This window comes from Oxyura jamaicensis, chromosome 4 (assembly GCF_011077185.1).
Source record: "Oxyura jamaicensis isolate SHBP4307 breed ruddy duck chromosome 4, BPBGC_Ojam_1.0, whole genome shotgun sequence".
Taxonomy (NCBI): domain Eukaryota; kingdom Metazoa; phylum Chordata; class Aves; order Anseriformes; family Anatidae; genus Oxyura; species Oxyura jamaicensis.
In genome coordinates this window covers 7,607,594-7,616,750 of record NC_048896.1, presented here as the reverse complement: position 1 = coordinate 7,616,750, position 9,157 = coordinate 7,607,594, and the positions used below count along the sequence as shown (strand labels likewise).

Genomic DNA, 9,157 nt, shown 5'->3' with positions numbered 1-9,157 from the left:
TTTGTGATGGTGGCTGGTGTTTGGGATTTGACAGGGAACTCTCCAGTTTGCGTTATTTGTAGATGGCATCTAACATTTAAAATAGGAGGCGGGGGTCCTGGTGGCAGCCAGGTGCTGTTCCTTGCACGTGTTGCACTGCTGGTGGGCTGCGGATACCTGCCATCGGGCCTGCTTGCTCGTTAGAGTGATTGTGCTCCTCCAAGATGCATCTGCAAAGATGCAGGGTCAGTCCCCGAATACCCCTGTGGTGGCAGGGGTAATGACCCATCCATCTCTGGTCAGGAGGCTTTTGCTAATGTTCCTGTTGAGAGAGCCACTAGGGAAAGCCTCTTTCTGACAGTAACTAAGTTTTTATGTGGATTGGGAGAGCTGCCAGGGGAAAAAAAAAATAGATTCTAGCCAGCTTTTAGATCTCCTACAAGTATTTAGATTCCTATGAAAATGTATCAGTTCAGTCTATAATGCGAAATAATATGGGTGTTTCATATCTGTATTTTATGTATGCCTGAAGTTTCTCTTGGCAGTGGTGACAGTCTGAGCCTTGCACTTCAGAACAGCCCAGTTTTCATGTAGCTGCAAGGAACGTTGTTAATGTGGATGATGGGGGTGTTGGAACAATGTGGTACTCACCTGTTTGCATGGAAAAACAGACACACAGAAATGCAAATGCTTCTGGAAAGGGTGTGTTGAGTGCAGTGTTTGTATCTTTTTAGTAAACAAGCAGAAATCCCTCAGCCTAAGTATTGTGATCTGCTTTCCAATGATACTGGTGGTATACCCAGCATACTCACCCTGCCTCTCCTGTCTTTACTCAGAGGCTCTGTGGTTCTCTAAGGCACCACAAAAACCTAATTGTAATGCAAGAGCTCCAATCCAGGCACCTCCTGTGGAAAATAAACTTTCTGGGCCATGTATCCAATAGGAGGACCATGGAAGAAAGCGGGACAAAGTTGGAAGATATATGAGCAGAAAAAAAATGGGGTAAGGGATGGGGGAAAACCAGAAGTGAATGTTGTCAGATTTGCCTGGTGTGCAGCTCAAACAGGCAGATTTGTTTAAATGTAGGAATGATTTGCCACCTGATAGTACTTTTTCTATATTTGCTTTGAAGAAAATATTTATCTTTTGGTATCACTTAAACTGTGCTGTCTTCAGACGGGTTCCTTTCATGCCTGCAGGCTGCCGACTTCAAACACATCCCTCCTGTTTGTTTTCTGTCCTGGAAACCCTGTCTATGAACCTGACAGTGGCACACGTCATGGCAGAGCTGCCAGGAAATGTTTCAGCTTTGGAAGAGGGTAGCTTGGGCAAGATGGGAGACCGATGACATATTTTCCCCCTGACCCCCCAGACAAAGTCTTTGTGCTGTGTTCTCCACATGTGAAGTGCTCTGGGGGCACCCTGGGGGTAGCAGTGCTTTGCCCAGCCTGCTGAATCCCACGGGACCCAGCAACAACTGTGGGGGAGCGGGAGCCAGCCAAGTGCCGTTGCTGGTTGGGTTTTCCCCCCAAAGGGCTGATGCAGAGGCCCTGGGAGGAGCAGGCTGTTCCCCCCCCCCTCCAGCTGCTCCCCAAGCAGGACCGGTGCTATTGGCTGGATTAATTTTTTTGCAACGCGCCTCCCTGCTATAAGTGTCTAACCAGTGGCTGTCCGGCCAGGGGCTGGAGGCACAGCCCTGGACAGAGGCGCTCCCACGTCCTGCCTGCTGCCGCAGCACCGCGCACAGCTGTGCCGAGAGCTGTGCTCCATCCCTTCCTGCTCCAGGCAGCAGCCACCTCGCAGCAGCTCCCAGGCTCTCCGGCAGCCAGTAAGCACATGCCTCCGACTCTCCCTTCTCGAGCATCATCTTGCTGAGCAGTGCAGGGGGACTTCCAGCTTCCCGCACTTTGTGGGTCTTCGGATTTCAGGGCTCGTGCTGGGTCTCCTCTGCCTTGAGGCTGCTCGGCTGGGGAATTGGCTGGGGAAGGGTTTGTGAGAGCAGGGCCGGGGGAAACGGGAAGTCTGTGAGTTCGTAATGTACTTCTGAAACACTCTTAGCAAACAATTTTTTCATGGATAACCAAGTTAACCTCCGAGACTGCCTCTGTTTTAGAGGGTGTTTTTTGGGTGTGGGATTTATCTGAATTCTTGCTTCTGATTTCTCTCGCATCCTTTATTTGATGCGTGCATTCCCTCCTGGAAGGTGATGTCTTTGAAAGTACAGGCAGCCGCTGGGGTATAAATAGAGCTTTTTCTCTTTGCTTCCCAGCCGAGTGGGCGTTTCAGGAGTGTTTGCAGCGGTACAGAGCCGTGTGTGAGCTGTCAGCAGCCTGTTTTCCTAGGCGGGGGATCAGATGTGCCTGTTGGAAGTTTTTAATGACAGCTGAGGAGGAAATAACTAAACTAGTGGCTGTTTTGTCAGCTCCTCAGGTGATGTGATGTTCTTGGAAAGCAGGGAATGATACCCACTGAACTGTGGGAGCGTGCTGGCTCTAACAGAATTGGAGAAGGTGGAAATGCAAGCTTTCAGCTAATAATGATCACTTCTTTCTCTTTCTGTATTATGGAGTATTGGAGAGTTGCAGATTTTCTAACAAGCCACACTTGCAGCTGTCCCCATGTGAATGCAATCACCTTTAACTTTACGCAAATACTGCACCCTTGTATCTATCTGTATTTGTGGAGTTACTTGTATGAGTGAAACTATTCACCTATGTGTTTGCGAGGTGGGTGTTTCTGCCATTAGCCTTTATCACCTGTTCAAAAGAGAAGTTAATGCATATGATTCTGGTTCAGTTCAACTTGTATAAGCAGGAGCTAGTCTGTGGTTTAGAAATGGATGTAGCTGCTTTTTAAATCACTGTACTCTAGCACGTGAAAGGGAAAAATGATAAAAACAATCCATCTACCAATTAATTTCATACCTTGTTCTGAGAGGATACTTTCCTTAACTTTCAGAAAGGAAACTCATTAAATTCTTAAGCTATGATGTACAAAGTAAATAGCGGATCAAGCAACCAAATATGGCTTTAAAATTTAAACTTTCTTTTTTAATGATAAAAGCACCCATGTACTTTATTTCAGTGACAACACCCTCCTTTTTTATCCCTCCCCCCTCCCCCCCCCCCCCACCCCCGTACAGCATTCTTGAATACAAACTAGTAAACTAGTTCCTAATTTCTTGGTAAAGAATGCAGTATATAAAAATTCATTTTTGACTAATACCTGATAGAAAAATGCTGGTGTTTCAGAGCTAGTGCCACAAGAGCTCAGCACAAAAGTTTGTCTGTTCTGATTTTGTACTGGAGCTCTAAGGAACCAGTTCAGGGCTGAGGTTTATAGCTGCTTTCTGAGTTGCCCTGCTCTAGGGGAATTTTGGCCAGGAGAGGTCTGTAGGATTGGTCTCCTGAAGCGTTGCTAACAGAGAAGTTATTCCCTGCTGTGAATGATGGCTTGCCTCCACGTATGCTGGTATAATTCTCTGCCTGGATGTAAATAAAGGCAGCTGTTCAAAAGGAGGCATTGTTTATGGTACTCAAACACTTGAATATAAACACTCTTCAGCCCATCTTGGCTGGCCTTTATTTCGGAAACAGCCTCTCCATCGAGCTGCACCATGAATGGAAAATCTAGATGTATGGCACGAAGCAGCTCCTGGGAGTTCTGTTGGGTCCCTGCCCTCGAGTGAGGGAATGATGCTGTAGGATGCACTTTATTTCTGATCTAGGCCCATATCCCCTAAATGTAATTACAGTCCACATCTATTGTGGTAGGCTATGACACAAGCTTTACATAACTGTCTTCCTTACCCCCAGGAAACAATTATTTCTGTGTAATACCTATGTGAAAATAGGATTGTTCAGTGTTGCAGGATATCCCACTGTTCCTGAGCACCACACCTGTGTGATTGCCTTCCCCATCTCCGTCTTGGAAATGTACTTGCTGCTGGTGCTACGAACACACAGCTCCTAGCATGGGGGAGCTGGGAAATGTGCTTCAGCAGAGATAATATTGATGGGAGTCAGGAGTAATATTGCCCCTTCAGCGGTAGCCTATGTGAATGATGCCCTTCAGAGCTTACCCCCCTTCTGGGGGAATGCTGGGGAATTTAGGTAGCAAAGCTGAGGTTTCAGGTGCAGTTCTGTAATTTTGGTTAAGCAGAATAACTTTTGCCTGAAAAGGTAATGGAAATAATGTGTATATAAGGAACCTTCCCAGACTAGACCTGTGATTTTTGTTATCAAAAACACATTGTCAGCTTTAGTCAAGATGCTTCAGCTTGATTCACTGTGATTTTTTTTTTTCCCATTTCTTTTTTATGGAAGACTCAGGGATAATAACAAAAGTGTCTAAGATCAGTCATTTTATGTCTGATTTTTGGCAGAGCAAGTGTGGGAGGAAGAAAGAGACCTCATGTTTCATTTAGATATCCTGATTTGAGCCATCTGGTTAAAATTCCTCTCCAAGACACTAGAACCCTAAAGGATTAAATGCTATTTAGATAAATGCCTGTTTCCACTTCTGCAATGTAGTTTTAGAAGGACTGTGCTGTATATTCTGGCTTGAGTGCTGTAATCCCTGTGCTCTGGCAAAACCCTGTCTGCAGCACTTGGCAGCATGTATGAGCCAAGGCACTGGGGCTTCCCTTGGGGTCAGGCACAGGGAGCAGCCCGGTGTGGGTCAGCTCCCCGACATGCTTTGACCGGGACCCTTGGAGATGGGCAGCGCAGAGCCGGCTCCGGGACATCACCGCAGTGTGTGTGGTGGCAAGAGTGCTGCTGGAGCAAATTCCTGCTGTTGGAGCAAGACAGAGCAGTGTTGTCTGGGGGACCGATGATGGGTGGATGCTCCTGTGCTTCTCCCTCTAAGGAACCAGCTTGTCCCTCGTGGCAAATAGGGCTCACATCTGATGGGAGGAGAGGGTTAAAATGACATTTAGGACTTAGGAGCTGTTCAAAATCAGGGCAAGGATTGTATTATAGCCGTGCTGGAGTGGGATAAAAAGGGTCCTGGGGAAGTAATCTTAAAAAAAAAAAAAAAAAAAGGGGGGGGGGGGGGGGAAGGCCAAATTAAAGAGTGTCCTGGAAAAGGCTGGACAGTCACGACAGGGTTCCTGACAGCAAGGGAGCTGCAACCCAGGGTGGAAGTGGTGGTATTTTGCTGTGCGCCTGACTGGAAACTTTAAGGCAAAGTTACAGTTTTGGTTTGGATTGTATTAGAGAGCTGCATTATTTTTGCAAATAGAAAATTCAAAACCTCTTGACCTCAGATTGCTTGGAGAGAACGGTGTTTTCAGAAGATCCACTAATTCCCTGGATGTGCCTGTTCTTTTTTGGTTCTTGAGCAGAGCCTAGAGACTGATGTAATTTGGGATCTCTCTCTCCTGTATAGTGGAAAAGAACTGGAGATGGAAACCTCTGCTTTCACCTGCCCAGCAGAGCTGGCTGCTTGACAGATGTGTGGGCAGTGAACAGCCAGTACCTGCGAGGAATTAAAAGTGGTGAGGTATGACTACATTTGTGATCTGCTAGGATCAAGTGCAGAGCACAAATTGTCACCCTGACCTCAAAGGAAGAACGGGGAAAAAACTCTTCCTGCTGGGAATAAGCAGTGCAGGGTGGCTCTTTGCCTTCCTGGTTTTTCGTGTCTTACTACTCCTGGAAAGGGGAAACCAGACTGGAGTGGAAAAGAACAAAATCTGCATAACAGGTGTATCTTGAGGTGTAATGACTTGGAATAAAATCTTCTAGAGTCCATTTACTTCTTATTTTACTGTAGCTCAGCAGTTCTACAAGTTCTGACATTTGTACATCTGTGGTGTAGATGAGAGGAAGAACAAGATAAATAGCTGAAAAATGCCTTTCCTTCAGGAAAATCCTCCCACTTGTCTTCAAGACATCAGAGACCCTGATGCTTGGAGATAGGGAGCTTCATCAAATGATGGCTAGTGTCAGTGGTGTCCACATCCTGACATGAAGGGTTTAAGGGACCTCTGTTAACAAGCACTTGCATGTACTGGATGTGCCAAGGGACGCTTTTTTTTTTTTTTGGAGGCACACTTGGCACAGGGATGGATGATCGACCTACTTTGCTTTTGACTCTTGTAAGCTACCTTTAGTGACAAAGTGGCTGCACCAGTATGTGCGTGTTCCTGTATTACAGCAGTGTCTAAGCAGAAGAGGACTTCAGAGCTTCTGGCAGAGCCAAAATTGGTCTCCATTGTTCTGTTTGGCCAAAGACAGCAAAGAAAAAACAAACAAAACACCAACACTCAATTCACCAGAACTTTGTATTATGGACCAGTGTGCTGGATGTGCCTTTATTCCCTTGCTAAGAAAAACAAGTGGTCAGTACTAAACCCACAGCTGGTCTGGCCCACAGTGGCTGCTAGCTGGCTTTTGTCCCAGCTAGGTGCCTTCAGTGGAGAATATTCAGTTTTCATGTGCTTCCAGTGGTACCTGGCTGAGCACTCCTTAGAGTTACTATGAAACCACCCACAATATAGCTTCCTTATTGCTAATACCAAGGTGGGGTGAGAGAAAATAATGTACTTTCTTCCAGAGAAATGGCCCAAGTAATGGGAATCATTCTGAGTTGGCTGGCTACTTGCAAGGCCTTTGCAATTTGTTTAGCTTGGGACTGGCTTCCCCTGGCAGTTGTTACCACCAGCTGCCTTTCTTATCTCTTCTTTTCTATAATAAACACTGGAGCAAAGGCTTGGAATTAGTCACTTCTGAGGCACTGCCTGCCTGCCTTTCCAGCTTCTGTCGTCTCTTCTCATTTTTGGACTCTTGAGTCTTTTTCACTTCGTGCTCTGCCCCCTTGCTTTGCCCCTTCTCTTATTGGCATAGCAGAGAGCTTTTTTTAAAACATCCCACAGATCTGCCGTTCCCAGGACTACCTGCATCCTGAGGGATGGGCTACCCTGGGACAGCTCTGTGCAGTCACGCTGCTGCTGGGCACTACAAGAATTTTTCTAACATGATTTACCTGACCCAGTGGACCAGTTGTTCAGATTAACAACCTGCTGAGGCAGTGTTAGGATCCTGTTAGCATCCTGTGGGCCAGGCGCTGCATCCTGCTATTCTGTGCAGCATTTGCTGCAGGGCTGTCGGTGGTTTAAGGGAATGCAAATGCAGAGAGCGCCTCCAGAAGCAGCAGGCTGTGTGGTCCTAATTTAGTTCTGATGCAGAAATATAAGTAATTCCTACTGATTTATTTCCTCTTTAAAATTCCCTGGTGATCTCTAAGCATTGTCTCAACCTGGTCTTGCTTCTGATAGTACCATAGGAGAGCCAGTAGTGAGCAGTCAAGGGTGCAAGAATCCCTCTCTCTCTCTGGTCTCATCTAACTTTAAAAATACACAGAGCTATATATTTCACTCAGCACATGCAAATACTGTTTCCTGTCTACCCCTGTTCTGTTGACTGAAAGCCAGTCATGCTTCCACCCTGGAACAGCCTGCCAGGTAAATGCCACTTGCTGTATAACGTATTTCGGTGCTGCCTCTGGAGATGGCACGGCTGGCAGTATCAGAGCAGGACCAGAAGGCAGCCCACGCTTACCCTGTGGAGGCACAGAGATGCTCGGCAGGGACTGAAGTCTTATTTTACCCTGATTTTCTCCATTTAATGCAAGAGCATGCCATCTGCTGAAATCTTCCCTTTATGCCATCATCACCATAGCGGTTTTCAGCTAGAAGTGGAAGCTCTGGACCTGCCTGTGTGGCAGGATGGGCTGCTTGCAGCAGGTCTCCTGCGGGAAGGTGACACAACCTGCCTGCTTTCGTCAGGGAAGACAGGGCTGGGGCCCCAGCCACCGGTTATGTGTCTGCAGGACACATGCATGAACGTTTTGGATTGCTGGATTGAGATCATCGGGATAGAGTTTTTATTTCTTGCAAAAACATTCAGCAAAAACAACAAAAGCCTCTGTTAAATGTACACATGACAATTTGGGCAACTTCTGAGCTGTATCTTGGCTCAGGTCTAGGTGTGACAGAAAAATGGGAACTGCTGATTCCTTTCAAGCACTCTGTGGGCAAATACAGTGGAGTTAGTCCTGCTTCCCTGGCTTCTCTGTGCCCTTTGTGCTGGTGCCTGTGATGATGAATGGGGGAAAATTCCTGTCCAAGAGCATAAACAGGCAGTGAGTCCTATAACTGGCTCGTGTCCTCATGGTTCTGACTTGTGAAATGAAGCTGATGATAGCTGGTGTTAGTGGATATACTAGTGTCAGATACCTGTTTTGGGAAGGATTACTTGATTTCTGGGTGAGGAGGATTGTGAGCAGCCTCTCCTTGGCTGCTTTGCTGTGCTGGAGGCGGCCGACACCTGCCTGGTGTCTGGGTGGCAGGAGGCTGCCGTGCGGCAACATCTGTGCAGTGTGTGAGCTCAGGCTGTGCTGCACACCTGCTTTTTACAGCTCCACGTCTCTGGGATCAGCCCGTTGTTACCTTTCCCTCTGACGTCCCGTGCTAGCGCTGCCCATCTCCATAGCAAGGGCTGTAAATACCGTCCTACGCGCTCCCGGACACCAGGCTACATCGCTGCTGTAGTGTGGTGAAACTCTGTACTTCACTAGACACTGAAACAAACAACCAATAAATCTAGTATAAACCAATGAGTAATTTGTTTTGGTTACCAGGGAGATGGCCAAGTGCAAATTCAACCTGAAATAGCGATGAGCTCATCCTCTGAGCAATGCTGGTGCCTGAGCTGGAGCAGCCGGATGGAAAGGGAGCCAGCGCCAGGAACGCTGTCTGCTCTGCCGACATTTGGATGCTCCACGAGCTGCTTTGCCAGAAGGCTTTTGCCTTGCAAATGAGCTCGTGCAGGGGACAGAGCATGGGGCTGTTGCTGAGCCCAGTCCCTCACAATTCCTGGAAATGCTGCAGTGACATTCCCGGTGGGACCATGGGTCAGAGAGCCCCAGGGGCGTTAGTGACTGCTTCCTCTGCTCCCTCCCCTGTTTTGGAAACCGCTCCCTGTGCAAGGGTTGTAGGGTAAACTGATACCTGGCTTGTAGATAAGGGCTGGTTTTAAGCCTCTGAAGTTACATGGGTGAATCTGACCAGTGGAGCCTCTCCCCTGCTGCTGCTCCAGGCGCTGGAACAAGGACTAAGAAAAACGTGACCCACCTGCTGCAATGTACCCCAGCAGCTCAAACATTTGGCCCT

The 9,157-nt window shown here is 47.5% G+C and overlaps 1 protein-coding gene across 1 annotated transcript in view; it reads left to right on the top strand.

Annotated features, from left to right (window-relative positions):
- Positions 1-1,653: 1,653 nt before the first annotated feature.
- Positions 1,654-9,157, top strand: part of FHL1 (four and a half LIM domains 1) — a 28,739-nt gene continuing 21,235 nt past the window's right edge. Inside the window, exon 1 of the mRNA XM_035323529.1 lies at positions 1,654-1,807. The gene's annotated coding sequence lies outside the window, so the exon portion shown is untranslated. The remainder of the gene's footprint in view (positions 1,808-9,157) is intronic.